Raw genomic sequence first — 18,222 nt, 5'->3', positions numbered from 1 at the left:
TATGCTCATGCTCGCTCTTCTTTTCCTCCTTTTTCTCTTTTCTCCTCCACCTTTCCACATTATCTCTCTAGTATCTATATTGTCTCTCTATGGCATCCAGGACTTGTCCTCCCAGACCAAGTCGACCCAGGTCAACATAGTCATAGACTAGGTCGACCTAGTCCCTCACAATTCTAGATCTTGAGGCCCGAAAGTCCTCAGGGTTTAATTAGTAGATGATCATTATCCGGTCGACCTATATTATTTTCTAGCCTTAAAACTAATATATAAGGATGCTAGGAGACTTCATTTCGTATCTAATTCATATCCCAAGCATCTCATTCTCAAGCTCTTCTCTTTAGGCCCTGTTTGGTTATGGGAATACAAGGGGCAGAATAGGGTTTTGACGGCAAAAACCTAGTTATGTAGCAAAATGGGGGCATTTGGTTCACCAAACGTAGAACCCGATTATCAATTTTTTCTTCCAATTTTGGAGCAAAAATGGATGAAGCTTCTTCTAAGAAATAGGTCGAAATCAAAATGAAAACCCAATTATGGATTTTTATGAAGGCATTTTAATCAAATTGTTGGGTCCACAAAATCCATATTAGGGTTTTGGAAAATGATAGAGGCATTTGTGAAGATGAACTCATGAGCCAATTTTCCTCCTGTGACTTGGGTTTGTAGTGTTCTTGGGAAAGGTTGGGGTTTTTGTGGATGATGACAAGTTTGGAGTTTTGGGAATTCCTATGGACACTAGCGACTTTGGAGATTTGGGGGTTTCTATGAATGCCGATGAGTTTGGAGTTTTTGGGCCATTATTCTCCACTTTGGCTGACGACTATGGGATTTTTTTGCTTTCAACAATAGCCGTGGAGTTTCTTCTCCCACCAATCTCTGTGTGCATGGTTCTATTCTACCACCCATCTTTGCATTTTGGGTTTTTCTTTACATAGATATATCATAGTTTTTTGCTAGTTTTCTTAGCAAAATAGTCAATATGTGCTCAGCAATGACTTCCAATATGTGCTCATGTCACTCCCTCTAATTATCTAATTACATAATTTATATTATGGTTCTATTTTTATTTGTTATCTGCTTAACAAAATAGTCAATATATGTTGTAATAGTTTGTTTTGAATATGTTTAGCAAAATAGACAATATGTGCTCACTAATGAGTTCTAGTATAGTGTTGTGAGAGATCAATGCAATACCATTAATCAAAGCGAATCATGCCAATGAAATGAACAACTAAACTATGGATATATCAAGTATGTATCGATCCATGCAAAACCATTCAACATAGGAAACTCATAAACTAGAATCACTTCAGATGTCAATCACGCCAATGCCAATGAAATGAATAGCTAAACTATGTAACAGTTTCTTGCTAGTAATGAGTTCTAGTATAGTGTTGTGAGAGATCAATGCAATACCATTAAATAGAGGCAAGTAATAAAATTTGTATGGATCAACTATGTATAGATCAATGTCAATCAAGGCATTTATCTATACATAGTTTATGAGGTCGTAAACTATGTATAGATCAATGCCAATCTTGGCTCTGATCTACACATAGTTCATGCATATAGTTTATGAGGTCATAAACTATGTATAGATCATTGCAATTCCATTAAACATAGCCAAGTCATAAACTATTTATAGATCATTTTAATTTCATTAAACACAACTTGCTCATAAACTATGCATGGATGTACCTAACTAAAGTGTTGATGCCCATGACTCTATTCACATGTTTCATTTTCGCATTGTTAAAGGGTGGATACTAAATCTAGCCTATATTTATACATAGTATACATGATAGATCAATGACAATCATAGCTTTTATCTATACATAGTTGAGCTATACATAGTTTATAATGGTTCTATTTCTATATGCTATCTACTTAGCAAAACAATCAATATATGTTGTAATAGTTTGTTTCAAATCTACTTAGGAAAATAGTAAATATGTGCTCAGTAATAAGATCAATGTAAATCATGCCAATGAAATGAGCAACTAAACTATGTATACATCAACTATGCATAGTTTATGAGGTCATAAACTATGTATAGATAAATGTAGAAAGAAACCCTATTCCCACATGCCAACAATGCTCCTTTTAATCTTCTAAAAGATGAGCCTTAGTTTTGGCGGACCCGATGGTTTATTAAAACACATTCATAAAAACCCAAATTCATACATACATACATGTGTGTGTGTACGTACATACATGTGTGTACATACATACATACATGTGTGTACATACATACATACATGTATGTGTACATCTATACATACATGTGTGTGTACGTATGTACATACATACATACATGTGTGTGTACATACGTGTGTTTGAGTACATATAGACAAATGGAATCAATATTATGCTTTCATTGGTAGATAGATTACATGGAGTAGAATGACACGTTATTGTAATTTGTTCATTATGGTCTTATGATCCTTAGTAGTTGGTACTCCTTGCTATATTTGAATAAATAATTGGCTTCTTAATGCAATGAGGCTAGCAAATAATCATGTTGTATCTCATAACTGATAGTGTATAATTTGTCCACATTTCAGGCCACTGATGGATCCTATGGACAGTATAGAGGTTCAAGGACACATAGTTAGGAAGACCACATACACCCGCATTCTCACAATTCTTTTTGCTTTTGTTGGCATAGCCAAAGTACTAGTAGCCTGAGAAGGAAATCAAATGGGTAAATGAATAAGAAAAGGAAATTCCTTTTGTAGAGACATTATTCATTCCAATGATGTGGATTGTCATTATCATACTTAGATGAGTAGGGTAGCCTTATTTTCTCTAGCTCATATTCTCAAGCTTCAAGGAAGCTTGAGAGATACAATCCACTTGAAGTTAAAGGAACAACTAGTGATGTTCCTCCACACCCTTGGGCACAATCTAAGGAATCGCAAGATTGCCCATAACTTTGGGCACTCAAGAGAGATAGTTAGTTGGTACATACAAGGTGTTGATAGTTGTCTTAGCTCTTCATAGGGATTACTTCATACCACTTCGTTCAGGTACTCCTCCCAAAATTAGTGGGAAGGATCATTTTGAACCATTCTTTAAGGTAAATCATGCATTGTTACAAGTTTATTGTCTGGATTGTTGTCCTTATCTTATTATTACTTGAGCATACATTTGATCAGTGTATCATATCCCATAGGATTGCATTGGAGCTATCGACAGAACCCCATATTCCAGTGTGAGTTGATGTTGACATATAGGGTAAATATCATGATAGAAAAGGGAACCTATCACAAAATGTTATGGGTGTTTGTTCCTTTGATTGTAAGTTTTAGTATTGCCTTGTTGGTTGGGAAGGTTCTGCTGTAGATAGTTGTGTTCTAGCCTTAGCTCTGTCTAGATTAGATCCACTTGTAGTTCCCCTTGGTAAGCCAAATCACATTTTAATATACTCAAGGGTATGCCAAATGTCTCAAGTATTGACAATATACTTTCTTTATGTAGTAAAATATTTTCTTGTGGATGTTGGATATCCAAATGCACCAAGATTTCTTGCTCCTTACCAATGTACATGCTACCACTTAAAAGAATGGTCAAGAGATAACCCAATAAACTCTACGCATGAGTTGTTCAACCATCGACGCTCCTTTCTTAGAAATGTAGTAGAACGTACATTTGGTATTCTAAAGCAACATTTTCCAATCTTAAGACATGCAACATCTTATGATATCATGACACAATTCTATAGTGTTTCAGCATGTTGCATACTTCACAATTTCATTATGATAGAGGATGGCCTTCCATCAGAAGTAGCTATTAAAGAGGAAGATGATCCTGATGGGATAGAGGTACCACTTCTTGAGACATATGGGTTGTCTCAAGAGGATAGAAATGAATGGGCCCAATTTTGAGAAGATGTAGCAAGTAGGATGTGGGAAGATTATAGATCCCGAGAATAAATGATTTATTAGAAGGAAATGTGCTTTATATGATTAAATTGATGTATGCATATACAATGATGGTGTGTGATTTTGTTATTCTAATATTAGTCCTTGCTACATTCCAATTAAATAAAAAGAGCATTAACTTTCAATTTCATAACTACTTTATGTACAAAAACTCTAGACCATATATGATATACACAATCAAACTTGAAATGTAGATTACATTGTTTTAAATGTAAGAAAGCAAAATTATTATACATCTTTGTATTGATAAAGTGCAATAAAATGCTTCATAATGGGGCTCACAAATATTTACCTACCATTGATATCACCATTTTGTTTTGCTAGTAGTTTTGTTGATGTTGGTGTGTTATCATCAATTATTGCAACTTGCACACCAATCCTCTGTAAATGATATTTTGTACACAAATCTTCCATCCACCACCATAGTTACAATTAAATTTATAGTATTTGATGATTTGGAAAAGTTTGAATTGATTGGTACAGTAGGTTGATGATGTGTATCATTTGATAGGAGTAGCTTAAATGTATCCCAACTATTCATCTTATCCACTGCCTCAAAATCACTCAAACTATCACATGTTGTAGTTGAATAATGTTTATCATCTTTAGTTAAATGCTTTCAAGTTTATTAAATGTTAGCCTTATTGCATTAGGATGTATTAAAAAATGATATTTGAAGTTTATCGTCTTCAATTTTAAATGAAATATAGCAAGGAGTACCAAATGATGAAGATCATAAGCCCACTAGTAACAAGAGAACAACAAATTCACTGAAAATTCTATTTTTCTAATGTTACTCCTTGTTGCATTCCATTTAAATTTAAAGAGTAGTAACTTTCAATTTTAATCGTATGATTACTTTAAATTGTAATACATTTTACCTATTTAACATGTTAGCCTTGTTCCATTATGATGTATTACAAATTGATATTTAAAGTTTATCACCTTCAAATTTAAATGAAATACAAGAAGGAGTACACAATGGCATATACTGAGCTGATGATGAACGTGGACAAATTTGATCATGTGAACCATATGTGTTCTCCCATTAGTTTGAGTGATATAGATGGATCCCTCACTACGAGAAACAAATCTTCTTCTTCAAAGAAGAAAATGTGGACAAAACTGATGGAATGCAAGTTTCTAGACTTGCTCCTCAAACAAGTTCATCTCAAATGAAAAGATGAAGGTGGTTTTAAAAAAGAAGCCTAAACTACTATAGAGAGGGCATTCAATGTAGGGATGAACTTGAATCTATCACGAGATCATTTTAAGAATAAGCTGAAAACATAGAAAGTAGGATATAGAGTAATGAAGGACTAGCAAAATACAAGTGGGTTAGCTTGGAATGAAGAAACTCAAACTTTGGATGTTGAGGATTTTGTGTGGGATGAGCTTTTGAAGGTAGGATGATCTTTGAACTCTTTTGATTGAAGAAATTTTCCCTTCTTATTTTAGTAATGAAAAACTAACAACCTAATCCATCTATTAATGCTTACATGTAGAGGAGAGAATTCAAAAATACAAAAATGTATAAGAGGTCACCTTTCCAATATTTCAATGAGTTGGCTATAATTGTTGGTAATGACATTGCTGAAGGGTTCATAGCTATAACCCTTCTTAATGCTAAAGAAGGGAACCCTATGAATGATGCATTCCACATGCTTGATGAGGATGATACCAATTGTGGTACACCTCTTGATAGCCAACCCAATTTTGATGAAGAGCTATATCATTCCAATTAGTCAAGTGCAAGTGGTAGAGGGACTCCTCCACCATCATCATCAAGGAGGGGAAAGAGGAAGAAGACAACTCTGGCTACATCATTGTATGTGATATGCGAAACTATGAAAGAATTGAAAGATGGCCTCAGTAAGCCTCAAATTGTAAAAGTGGATAAATTTGAAGAGGATAATGTTTTGAGTGCAACATACACTACTCTCAAAGCTATCCCTAAACTAAGTTGAGCAGTTTTCTTGCAAGCACATGATACCTTTTTGCTTCAACATGAAAGAGCCAAATGGTTATTGATGATGGATGAGGTGGAGAGAGTGGACTGGATTACAATGGCATTTGGTATGATTTAGCTATTTTAGCTACTAACTAGATTGTAATGACATATGTTGCATGATTACTTTGTTCAATGGTTTTGCATTGATCTCTGATAGCACTAAACTAGAACTATATTGATCTCACAACACTATATTGGAACTCATTATTGAGCACATTTTGACTATTTAATTTGCATTTGTATGATTAGTATCTGAAGTAATTCTCATTTATGAGTTGCCTCTATTTAATTATTTTACATGGATCAGTTTATGAGTTGCCTATGTTTAATTTTTGGCATTGATCAATACATAGTTTGGTTGTTCATTTCATTGGCATGATTGGCATTGATCACTACATAGTTTTGTTGTTCACTTCATTGGCATGACTGGCAATGATCAATACATAGTTTAGTTGTTCATTTTATTGCCATTGGATTTCTCATAGCACTATATTGGAACTCATTATTGAGCACATTTTGACTATTTTTCTAAGAAGACTAGCAAGGAACTGTTAAATAGTTTAGTTGTTCATTTGATTGGCAATGGTATGATTGACATCTGAAGTAATTCCAATTTATGAGTTTCCTATGTTCAATGGTTTTGCATGGATCTATACATACTTGATAAATCCATAGTTTAGTTGTTCAAACTGTTATAGCATATATTGACATTTTTGCTAAGCAAATAGCAAATAGAAATATAACCATGATAAAATATGTATAGGTTAGCTATGTATAGATAAAAGCCATGATTGCCATTGATCTATACATATTTGATCCATACATAGTTTACCACTTGGCTTTATTTAATGGTATTGCATTGATCTCTCACACCATTAAAATGGAACTAATTACTGGCAAGAAACTATTACATAGTTTAGTTGTTTATGGCATGATTGGCATTTGAAGTAATTCTAGTTAATGAGTTTCCTATGTTTGATGGTTTTGCATGGATCTATATAGACTTGATATATCCATAGTTTAGTTGTTCATTTCATTGGCATGATATGCATTGATCAATATGTAGTTTAGTTGTTCATTTCATTGGCATGGCATGATTGGCATTGATGAATACATAGTTTAGTTGTTCATTTCATTGGCATTGGTATGATTGGCATCTGAAGTAATTCTAGTTTATGAGTTTCCTATGTTGAACGGTTTTGCATGGATTTGTACATACTTGATATATCCATAGTTTAGTTATTCATTTCATTGGCATGATTCACTTTGATTAATGGTATTGCATTGATCTCTCACATCACTATACTAGAACTCATTAGTGAGAACATATTGACTATTTCACTAAATAAATTCTAAACAAACTATCACAACATAAATTGACTATTTTGCTAAACAGATTCAAAACAAATAGTTACAACATATATTGACTATTTTGCTAAGAAGATAGCAGATAGAAATAGAACCATGATAAACTATGTATAGGCCAACTATGTATAGATAAAAGCCATGATTTTCATTGATCTATCATGTATACTACATAAATATAGGACATACATCCATACATAGTTTATGAGTTGGCTATGTTTAATGGTATTGCATTGATCTCTACATAGTTTATGACCTCATAAGTATGTTGAATGGTTTTGCATGGATCTATACATACTTGATATATCCATAATTTAGTTCTTCATTTCATTGGCATGATTTTCTTTGATTAATGGTATTGCATTGATCTCTCACAACACTATACTAGAACTCATTAGGGAGCACATATTGACTATTTTGCCAAATAGATTCTAAACAAACTATTACAACATATATTGACTATTTTGCTAAATAGATTCGAAATAAACAGGTACAACATATATTGACTATTTTGATAAGCAGATAGCAGATAGAAATAGAACCATGATAAACTATGTATAGGTCAACTATGTATAGATAAAAGCCATGATTTCCATTGATCTATACATATTTGATCCATACATAGTTTACCACTTGGCTTTATTTAATGGTATTGCATTGATCTCTCACAACACTATATTGGAACTTATTACTGAGTACATTTTGGCTATTTCATTGGCATTGGTATGCTTGGCATATGAAGTAATTCTATTTTATGAGTTGCCTTTGGTATGATTGGCATCTGAAGTAATTCTATATCATGACTGGCACTATGATATATATAGGTAATCACAGGTAATCACATGAGCACATACTAGAACTCATTATTGAGTACATATTGAGCACATATTGACTATGTATAGATAAAAGCCATGATTTCCATTGATCTATACGTAGTTGATCCATACATAGTTTATGACTTGGCTCTATTTAATGGTATTGCATTGATCTCTCACAGCACTAAACTAGAACTAATTACTTGATCTATGCATAGTTTAGTTGTTTATTTCATTGGCATGATTGGTATTGGTCAATACATAGTTTAGTTGTTCATTTCAGTGGCATTGGCATGATTTTCATCTAAAATAGTTCTAGTTTTTTACTTGGCTCTGTTTAGTAGTATTGCATTGATGTATATATGTATGTAGACATGTATGTATGCATGTGTGTATGTATGTATGTATGTATGTATGTATGTATGTATGTATGTATGTGTGTATATATGTACATACATGTACGTATGTGCATATGTATGTATGCATGTATGCATGTGTGTGTGTGTATGTATACATATTTGATCTATGCATAGTTTAGTTGTCCATTTCATTGGCATGATTGGCATTGGTCAATATGTAGTTTAGTTATTCATTTCATTAGCATTCACACAATTGGCATGTGAAGTAATTCCAGATGGTTAGTTGGCTTTGTTTAATGGTATTGAATTGATCTCTCATAACACTATACTAGAGCACATTTTTACTATTTTGCTAAGCATACTTGATGTATACATAGCTGATCTATACATAATTTATGATCTTGTAAACATTTGGTATAGTTGTTCATTGCATTGTTAATTAGAGCTATAATTGAACCATACATACATGGAATACATGAGGAGTGGTAAATGATGAATGCTCAATCGTAGAACTTGAGAGCATATGTTGATAGAAATGTGATTTGGTAGATGATTGTATAGTTCATGATTATGTCCTATGTTATATCTATAGTCCTAATTTGCTTGCATATGTTTTTATTTCTTGTCTTTTTGTCCTTATTTGATTTCCTATGTATGTTCTTGCTGACAAGATTATCAAAAGTATTGAGGATTTCTAGTAGATGATTGTACAATTCATGATTCTATCCCATGTTACATGTATATTCTAATTTGCTTGGATATTTTTTTAATTTCTTGTCTTTTTTCTACAATTTGGTTTCCTATGTATGTGCTTCCTGACAACATTATCAATGGTATTGACAAAATATCTTTCTTTTGCATTTTTTTTTCTCTTGATTTGCTGATATTGTGAGACCACACACAATGATAAAAAATGAGTTATTTGATGGTTGTTTACTATGCATGTTTTTAAATGGTCAATATTTCTAATGCTACTCCTTGGTGTATTCCATTAAAAAATAATTAGGTTTAATTTTTGAAGCATGTTTAGTTCTTATATGTAGGATTGACCATCTAACAATACAGACAATAATGGCAAGATTGAGTAGCATGAGAGGGTTGCTTGCCAAATGTGGGGCATAAAGGTATAGAGCATGGATTTCCTAGTGTTTTCATATTTAACAGTGTGTTTTGACACCACCATTTAGATCATGGATATTGTTCTTTCTCATCAATTCATGGATATTATTTTTCTATCTTCTATCTTATGCTACATATGTAACATTGAATTATTGATCACATACTTAATTTAAACATATTTGGATCACATTCATAATTTGAACATATTTTGATGACATTGTTATTTGAATGTTGGTATCTGTTTGATCTATACATAGTTTATATATGCAAGATTGACCATCTAACAATACCGATAGTAATGGGAAGAATGAGCAACATGAGAGGGTTGCTCACTGAATGTGGGACATAATTGTATAGAGCATGGATTTCCTAGTGTTCTCATATTTAATGGCTAAGTCACAAGGTTCAAGTTTGAACTCAACAAATATGAAGTTCGAATGAATTTTGACAAGGCAAAAAGATTGAAAAAAAATTGAAAATAAATTCGACATATATAATTTTCAAAAAATATATAAATATATATGATCACAATTCCCAACTGTGGGACAATTTATAACTTTGTACAAATGATTGTAAGTATGATCAGTTTTTACTTTTCTTTGCTAATAAATAGAATTAAAATAAAAAATAATAATCATTTTATTTATTCTTTACTAACAAAATAAAATTGTGAATATTCGAGAATTAAAAATAATAATAATGTAGTCTAATTATAAATAAATTAGTAATCATAAATATTAAATTAAATATTAATACTTTACTCATTATAATACTTGTATTTCACTAATAAAATAAGATTTAAAAATTTTACTTCAAATTCCAATTCCAATTTGAAAATGAACAATCAAATACAAGAAAAAGATATTCACTCATATTCTATTCCAATTTCAATTTCTAAATTGGCAACCAAATGTAGAATATGGATTTGTATATTCATCTTTTGTGTCAACCAAATAGTCCAACTATCTTCCTAAAATGCATAACCAGGTTTTTGAAAACTTGGTTATGAGAAAAATTCATCTTCCCCAACCAAATGGGGCCTTAGCGAAGATTTTTAGCCTTTTGCATTCAAGCAGTTCAAGTATTCAAGCATTTCTCAAGCATTCAAGAAAGGAGATTTTTATTAGCATTGGAGAATCTTTTGTGAGCATCTCCTCTTCAAGATATAGTGTATTATTGGTCATCAATGGAGGAGATCTACATTGAAGCATTCATCCTTTTCATTCATGCATATCCATCTCCATGACAACCTAACAGAGTTATGATAGATCCATTGCAAAGTGTAGAGATATCCTACATCCGTAATTCAAGATCTACATTGTAGACACACGTGCAAGGTGAATCCTAATATTTATCTTTTCCTTTATAGTAATTATATTTAAATTTCTCATTTACTATTAATTCCTTAACCTAGGGCTTGACCAAGGAAAGCCCTCATCCAACCTCAACCCCTAAACCTTTCTTTTCTATGTTGATTTTTAGGTAAGGAGAAAAAATAATTGTAGATATGGAACCTACAATTCACAAGATTTTTGGAGTCATAGACTACATCAACATGGTTATAGGATGTCCTTCCATGTTGGCCTAGTCCTTTAGTCTCAGATTCTAGGGGGATTTTTTGGGTTTTGTTTCTTTCATCATTTCATTCTAAGATTATCGAATGGAAGTTCAAAAAATATTTAGATCCAAAAGTTATTGGGAGAAAACACATCTTTCTCTATGCATTTCAAAGTGAGTCTTTTACATTTTATTTCATTTCATATATTACCCTAGATTTATAGCTTAATTGTGCTAATTGTACTCACACAACATCTAGATTTACATTTTCTAAGTAATTAGTTCAATTTCACATTCACATTATCCTATTAAGGGCCTAAGAGAGTGTATTTCTTGGTAAATTACATACTCTTTACAACCCAAATTTAGTATTAGCACCATTTTCTTTTGGGCCCTATCTAATCTAATTCAGATCATAAGTGGAATCACATTTGGAAATTGTCCTCTTTCCCTCACACACATTTTGAATGGCTTAGTACCCCATAAAGTGGAGGCCTACATCCTATTAAAGTGGTTGCACTTTACCATCGAACATTGTGGTGAACCCGACATGAACCCCCTGCTCTTTTTGGTGTTGGATTATTTTTCATATCTTTGGATTTTCTTTCCTTTGGTTAGATCTCAATAGGTTTTCCTTTTGTGATCTCCTCTTTTATAAGCCTAATTACACAAAGTCCTACCTATAGTGTTTGCATTAGGAGAAGTTGTAGACTCATGGGTTCATTTGATGATACTAATTTTTTTTCTCATGATCTTAATCCTATCACAGAGTATAAATGTTCTCACTTATCTCATGATGAGGATGATGCTTTAAGAGTTCCTCCTTTGCAATTTGATAAACTTTCTAGTGAATTTGATAAATTGGAAACTTGGTTTGCTCAAGAAAATCAAAATCTTGATAGTGTTTCCATTATTGAAGCTCTTAAGAAGCTTGTTAATAATGATGACAACAACCTTTCTATCTTGTGGTATATCTCACCTTATTAATACTCATGCTAAGAATTTGACAAAATGTGCTCAATGATGTGATGTGAAGCCTAATTAGACTCAGATATTTTGTTCACTGTGGTTTCCCCTCAAATTATTTCTATAGGGTTTTGAGGGCAATTCCCTTAAGATAGGGTCAAGGGGAAGCTCCCCAAGTGCACTCCCTATCACAATATATGGTGGGGTCTTAGGGAAACTCCCTTGTGAGGGTTTTTGGGGGAAGTTCCCTCAAAGCCAAAAATACCCTACTATTGGATGTTGGATACAATTGTTCAATTGTATGTTGTCTTTGATGTCACACAAATGTCATATCAGTCATCAGATAGAGTCTACCAAGCTCAGAAGGTCAGCAAGGCAAAGGACAATGTCTACCGAGCTCAGAAGGTTAGTAAGGCAAAGGACAGAGTCTACCGAGCTCAAAAGGTTAGCAAGGCAAAAGATAGAGTCTACCGAGCTTAGAAGGTCAGTAAGGAAAAAGGACAGAATCTACTGAGCCTAAGAGGTTAGTAAAGAAAACTTGCAGTATCTACCAAGTAAATAGTTCTTATCGAGATAACTCAGTCATCAAAGGAAATGTGGCAGAAACAGTTCTTACCAAGCTCACTTGGTCATCAAAGGAAATATGGCAGAAGCAACTCTTATCGAGCTCTCATGAAGGAATTCAATTCTTACTGAGTAAACTTGGTAGCCAAAGGATTTTATGGATATTGCAATGTTAATCGAGTCAAGAAGGTTAACTTAGGAAATTTTTGGAAGTAGTATTTATCGAGTAGGGTTGGCCAGTAAAGGATTTCATTGTTTTATGAAATAACGTTTATTTGTTTAAAGTAATATTTGTAGCTAGCTGATGTATGGTTTATTGGTAAATGTAACATGTAAATAGGCTGACTTGACAATCTAAATGGTATAATTAAGAGGTCAAGTTGCGCATTCTAAGTGTGAAGTGGAAGTATGTGTGGAATTAATATGATATGAAGAATGATTATTATGAAAGTAAATTTGAAGGATGGTCAGAGATCATTGAGGAGCAGCAAAGCTTTATTTGATCAAAGAGGATCTAATGATGCTAAACAGAAACATGTAGTCAACAAATTCAGTTGCATCTTGTTCAGGTCAATTCATTGTTGCTTTCTAACCATTTTAGTAGTGATTTCAAATCTCTTAACAAAGTTGGTTTAACAGCCATTTTGTAAATCCTCTAACAAAGTGACAGTTCAGTTGAATTGTTCTAAAGATCTCTAGCAAGGCCACTCCTAACAGGGTGAGTAAATCCTCTAACAGGGTCACACCTAACAGTGTGTATTGTAACATTTAATAGGGTTGGCTCCTAATAAGGCTCACTTCAGAAGAGTGAAAAATTGGTGACTAGTTACTTGGTGGTTTTTCCCATATTGGGTTTCCATGTTAAATTTGGTGTCTCTTGTGTTTATTTTGTTTTCAATTGCATGCATGTTTTCTTGAAAATAAGTAACAGTTTAATTTATTGAGTTACAACATTTTTGTTATGTTTACTGAGTATCAGCAATAACTGGATCTTTAAGACATCTAAGGTATTTGTGGATTAATTTTTGTAACTAACTAATTCACCCCCCTCTTAGTTACTCTACCTTTAATTCCAACAATTGTAAAGGGTGTCGATTGGTATTTTTCTATTGCATGACTTATTCTAGCCCTAATTTTGTAAGTGACAAAAGCTCGTATAAAATGGCTAAAATTTAGGAATTTCATAATTAATGATGATATTGTAGCTTCTTGCAGTAGTATTGAGCTATTATAAGGGATTGTAGATTGTAATTACTAGATAATAATAATATTAGACTTGTTGTTAGTGGACATAGCCTAGAGATTGGGTGAACCACATTAAATCCATGTGTTTTTTTTTCTCTTTTGTGGGATTTATTATTTTTTGAAATTGATTATATCTTTATGTAACTATTATTTCTATCTATGGTTAATCCTAACAAGTGGTATTAGAGCTAGAGTATTGTCATTTTTTTCTTATCCTAGGTTGTCAATTTTTTAGCCCAAACTATCATTATTATTTTTTAGCTATCCTCTACAAGAAAGTCTCACAGTTGAGTTTGAGCAATTAAAAATGAGGGTAAGCTAAAAGGTTGAGAATTTTAATGGGCATAACTTTTAGTTATGAAAAACATGAATAGAAGACTATCTTTATTAGAAGGATTTATGGAAGTCATTGGAAGGAAAATCCAAGAAACAAGGAACTATGACAAATGGGGACTGAGAGATTTTAGATAGAAAGGCACTTAGAAGTATTCGATTATGCATGACACCATCAATGACATTTAACATTACAAAAGTGAAGACAATGGAAGAGTTGATGAAAACCCTAGGAAAGCTATATGGAAAGTCCTTCACTTCAAATAAGGTATTTCTCATGAAGCATTTATTTAATATGAAGATGAAAAATGTGGATCTATTGCAAATCATTTAAATGATTTCAATATAGTTACTAGTTAGTTTTCTACCATGAATGCCAATTTTGTTGAAGAAATTAGAGCTCTCTTGATTTTGTGTTCTTTATCTGAAAGATGGAATGACTTGGTAATGGTTGTGAATAATTTTATTTCTCGATCTACTACCCTAAAATTTGATGATGTGATTGGGTTATTATGAATAAGGAAACTCATAGGAAAACCTTAGATGGATCTACATCAAGAAGTGCTTTGAAAACACAAAGAAGAGGCAAAATGACTAAGAGATGAAACAATTCTAGAAATTGTGGGAAATCAAGAGGAAAGTCAAAGGGAAGAGGTTTCAATCTAGAGGACCAAGAGATTGTTGGAACTGTGGCAATCCAAGGCATAAGAAAAAAGAATTTTGGACTCAAAAGGACAATGAAGAAGATAAACTAGAAGGGAACAAAGAGGCAAATGTGGTAAGTAACAAATCAAAAGAGGATTCTTTTCTTCTTTCTTAAGAAATTGTTGATGATTCTTGGGTTTTAGATTTTGTTGCTTCATTTCATACTACACCCATAGAGGTCATTTTATTGATTTTGTCCAAGGGTATTTTGGGCTTATTTATTTTGGGGATAATGAGCCTGGTCATATTGTTGGAAATGATAAAAGTTAATATTAAGTTGCAGAATGGAATTCATTGGCTACTACATGAGGTAAGACATGTTCCAAGGCTAAGTGGGAATTTAATTTTAGTAGGAAAACTCAATGATGAGGGTTGCATAGTTACTTTTAATGATAAAAATTGGAAGATTTCAAAAGGTTTCCTTGTAGTAGAAAAAGGTGTGAAAGTAGGCACCTTATATCTTTGTACAGGTTATATGGTTCCTTCTAATTAAATTGTTTTAGAGAAAATAAATGTTTAGGAATAGTTGTTGCAGTTGAGCAAGGAGAACAAATAGTTTTTGTAGATTTTGATACAACGCTATGGCACAACTAACTTGGGCACATGAGTGAGAAAGGTACGAAATTACTTCATTTAAATAAATTTATACCAAGTCTAAAATGTGTCAATATGGATTTCTATGAAAGTTATTTGTATGAAAAACAAAAGAGTGAGTTTTGTGAAGAGTGGTAAGGAATAGAAAAATGAGAAATTAGAGCTTGTGTATATAGATGTGTGGGTAGAATATCAAGTATCTTGCCATGGTAACTCTCATTATTATGTTACATTTATTGATGATGCAACTACAAAAATATGGATTTATTTCCTTAGCCAAAAATTTGATGTATTTCAAACTTTTAAGAAATGGAAATGCTTGGTTGAAAATAAGATTGGTAAGAGATTAAAATTTCTCATATCTGAAAATGGTGGTGAGTATTGCAGTTATGAATTTGAATATTATTGATCCACTAATGGTATTCATCGATAGAAAACTATTCCAAAGACTACATGGGAAAATGGAGTGGATGAATACATGAACAAGACAATAATGGAGCATGTAAGGAGCGTGAGGTTGTATGTTGGGCCGTCCTTAAACATGTGGATGGAGGCTATCCATATTATTATACATTTGATTAATAGAGGTCCCTCTACTACTTTGGGTTATGGTATTTTAGAGAAAGCATGGATTGCTAAGAAGGTGAGTTATTCTTTTCTCAAAACCTCCAGTTGTGAAACATTTGGATATATAGATTTTGAAAATAGAACCAAGGTAGAAGCTAAGTCAATAAAATGTGTATTTGTTGGATATGGCATTGATGAATTTGGTTATAGGATTTGGGATTTTGAAAATTGTAAAATTGTAAGAAGGGATGTAATATTCAATGAGAAAGTGTTGTACAAATATCTATTGCAACAACATGAGAAGAAAGAAAACGACTATGTAGTGCTAGATGATACTCAAAATGAAGATGTTTTAGTAGTCCCTCATGCTTTGCAACAACAAATACCACACACCCTAGTGAATGTTAGATGGTCAACAAGGCTAAATAGACCTCCACAAATATTTTCTCCCTCTTTGTACTCTATTTACTAACTGATGCTAGTAAACTTGAACGTTATGATGAAGATGTGCAGGTGGATACTAAGATTTAGTGGGAGTCTATGATGATACAAGAAATAGACTCCTTTCTAAAAAATCATACTTGGGATTTATGCAAGTTGCCTACAGGTAGAAGGGTTTTACAAAATAAATGGGTTTGTAGGTTGAAAAAGGATGATGGAGGTAAGAAAAAATTTAAAGTTAGGTTAGTTGTGAGAGGATTTGCATAGAAAAAGGACATTGATTTTGATGAGATATTCACTCATGTTGTTAAAATGAACACTATTTGTATTGTTCTAAGTATTGTAGCAACTGAAGATTTACATTTGGAGCAGCTTGATGTTAAAACAACCTTTCTTTATTATGATTTGGATATATATATATATGGCACAACTATGGGGCTTTGAGGTCAAAGGTAAGGAGAGCTTAAGGTGTAGATTATATAAAAGTTTATGGATTGAAGCAAGTACCACGTACTTTTGGGAAAAATTATGGGTCTACTGGTATCTAGACATCTTCACACTTGGATGGTCCATTTCATAGAGACCATCATAACATCCAAAATTCCAATTGATTACGCCACCTTACTAAGTGAAAACTTAGATGAACAATTAGTAGCAGTTAAAGCTGACCCTAAGTTTTGTATGACTTCATATCTTATGTACTTATTGGCAACAAGGACAACTGATTATCTAGGAATGTACAAGAAGGGAAGCATGCAAGATGCTAATGCTTGGCCCTGTGTGGTATATCCTTATTTGGTAAAGAAGAAGTTCTCAGATTAGAGAAAATAAATCTAGATAGTGAGTGATGCTTTCATATTTGAAATCATCTTATTCATAGAGGGTGATTTTGCTAAGAGTATGCCAGTAGAGGTAACAACAAGGATTGCAAAGGTCGGTACCTATTACATCCAAAATTCAAAGACCTAAGGGTAGTTGGTAAGATCATGAATTTGAAGAAAATCTTGAGATATCCATCAGATAGCATCATTCTATTCGAGATTGCAAGACAACTCTCATCTACATATGATAGAGTGAGAAAAGAACATAAGAAGACATGGGTATGGCCTATTATTATAGGTGCATTTGAGGTAAAGAAAAAGAAGGATATCATGATTTTTGATTCAAAGTGGGATCAATATCCCTTGGAAGATTAAAACTACCCCCATTCCTATTTTTACAATATTGGTAGAGTTCAACATTTGGCAAGGAAATAGTTTGTGCACAAATATGCCATTGAAAATCACTGGATGAACATAATAGATGACTATGATATCCAAATAAGGGATTATTCTAGGATGAATCTATATTTGGTAGGGAGCACCTTAAAGATAAAGGTCCTACTCAATGCTATTCAAAAAGACACTCAAGATGTCTTGGATCCCTTGTATAATCGAGACAAGATATATGATAGGATAATTATGAAAGTGGAGATTGACATGGATGAAAATGCAGATATAAACCATAGGGCTAGGTACATAATTTAGTTGACAAGGGATTAGATCAAGAAACCTTTTAACCATGACTCAGTAAGTAACCTTTCAAGCCACAACAAGCTTTGTTAAGGGTAAAGGTGCAAAATTCATAGTACCAACAAC

This window comes from Cupressus sempervirens, chromosome 7 (genome assembly GCF_028749045.1).
Source record: "Cupressus sempervirens isolate cs-2001-9-10 chromosome 7, ASM2874904v1, whole genome shotgun sequence".
Lineage (NCBI taxonomy): Eukaryota > Viridiplantae > Streptophyta > Pinopsida > Cupressales > Cupressaceae > Cupressus > Cupressus sempervirens.
The sequence above is the reverse complement of the archived record's forward strand: the minus strand, read 5'-3'. Positions refer to the sequence as shown.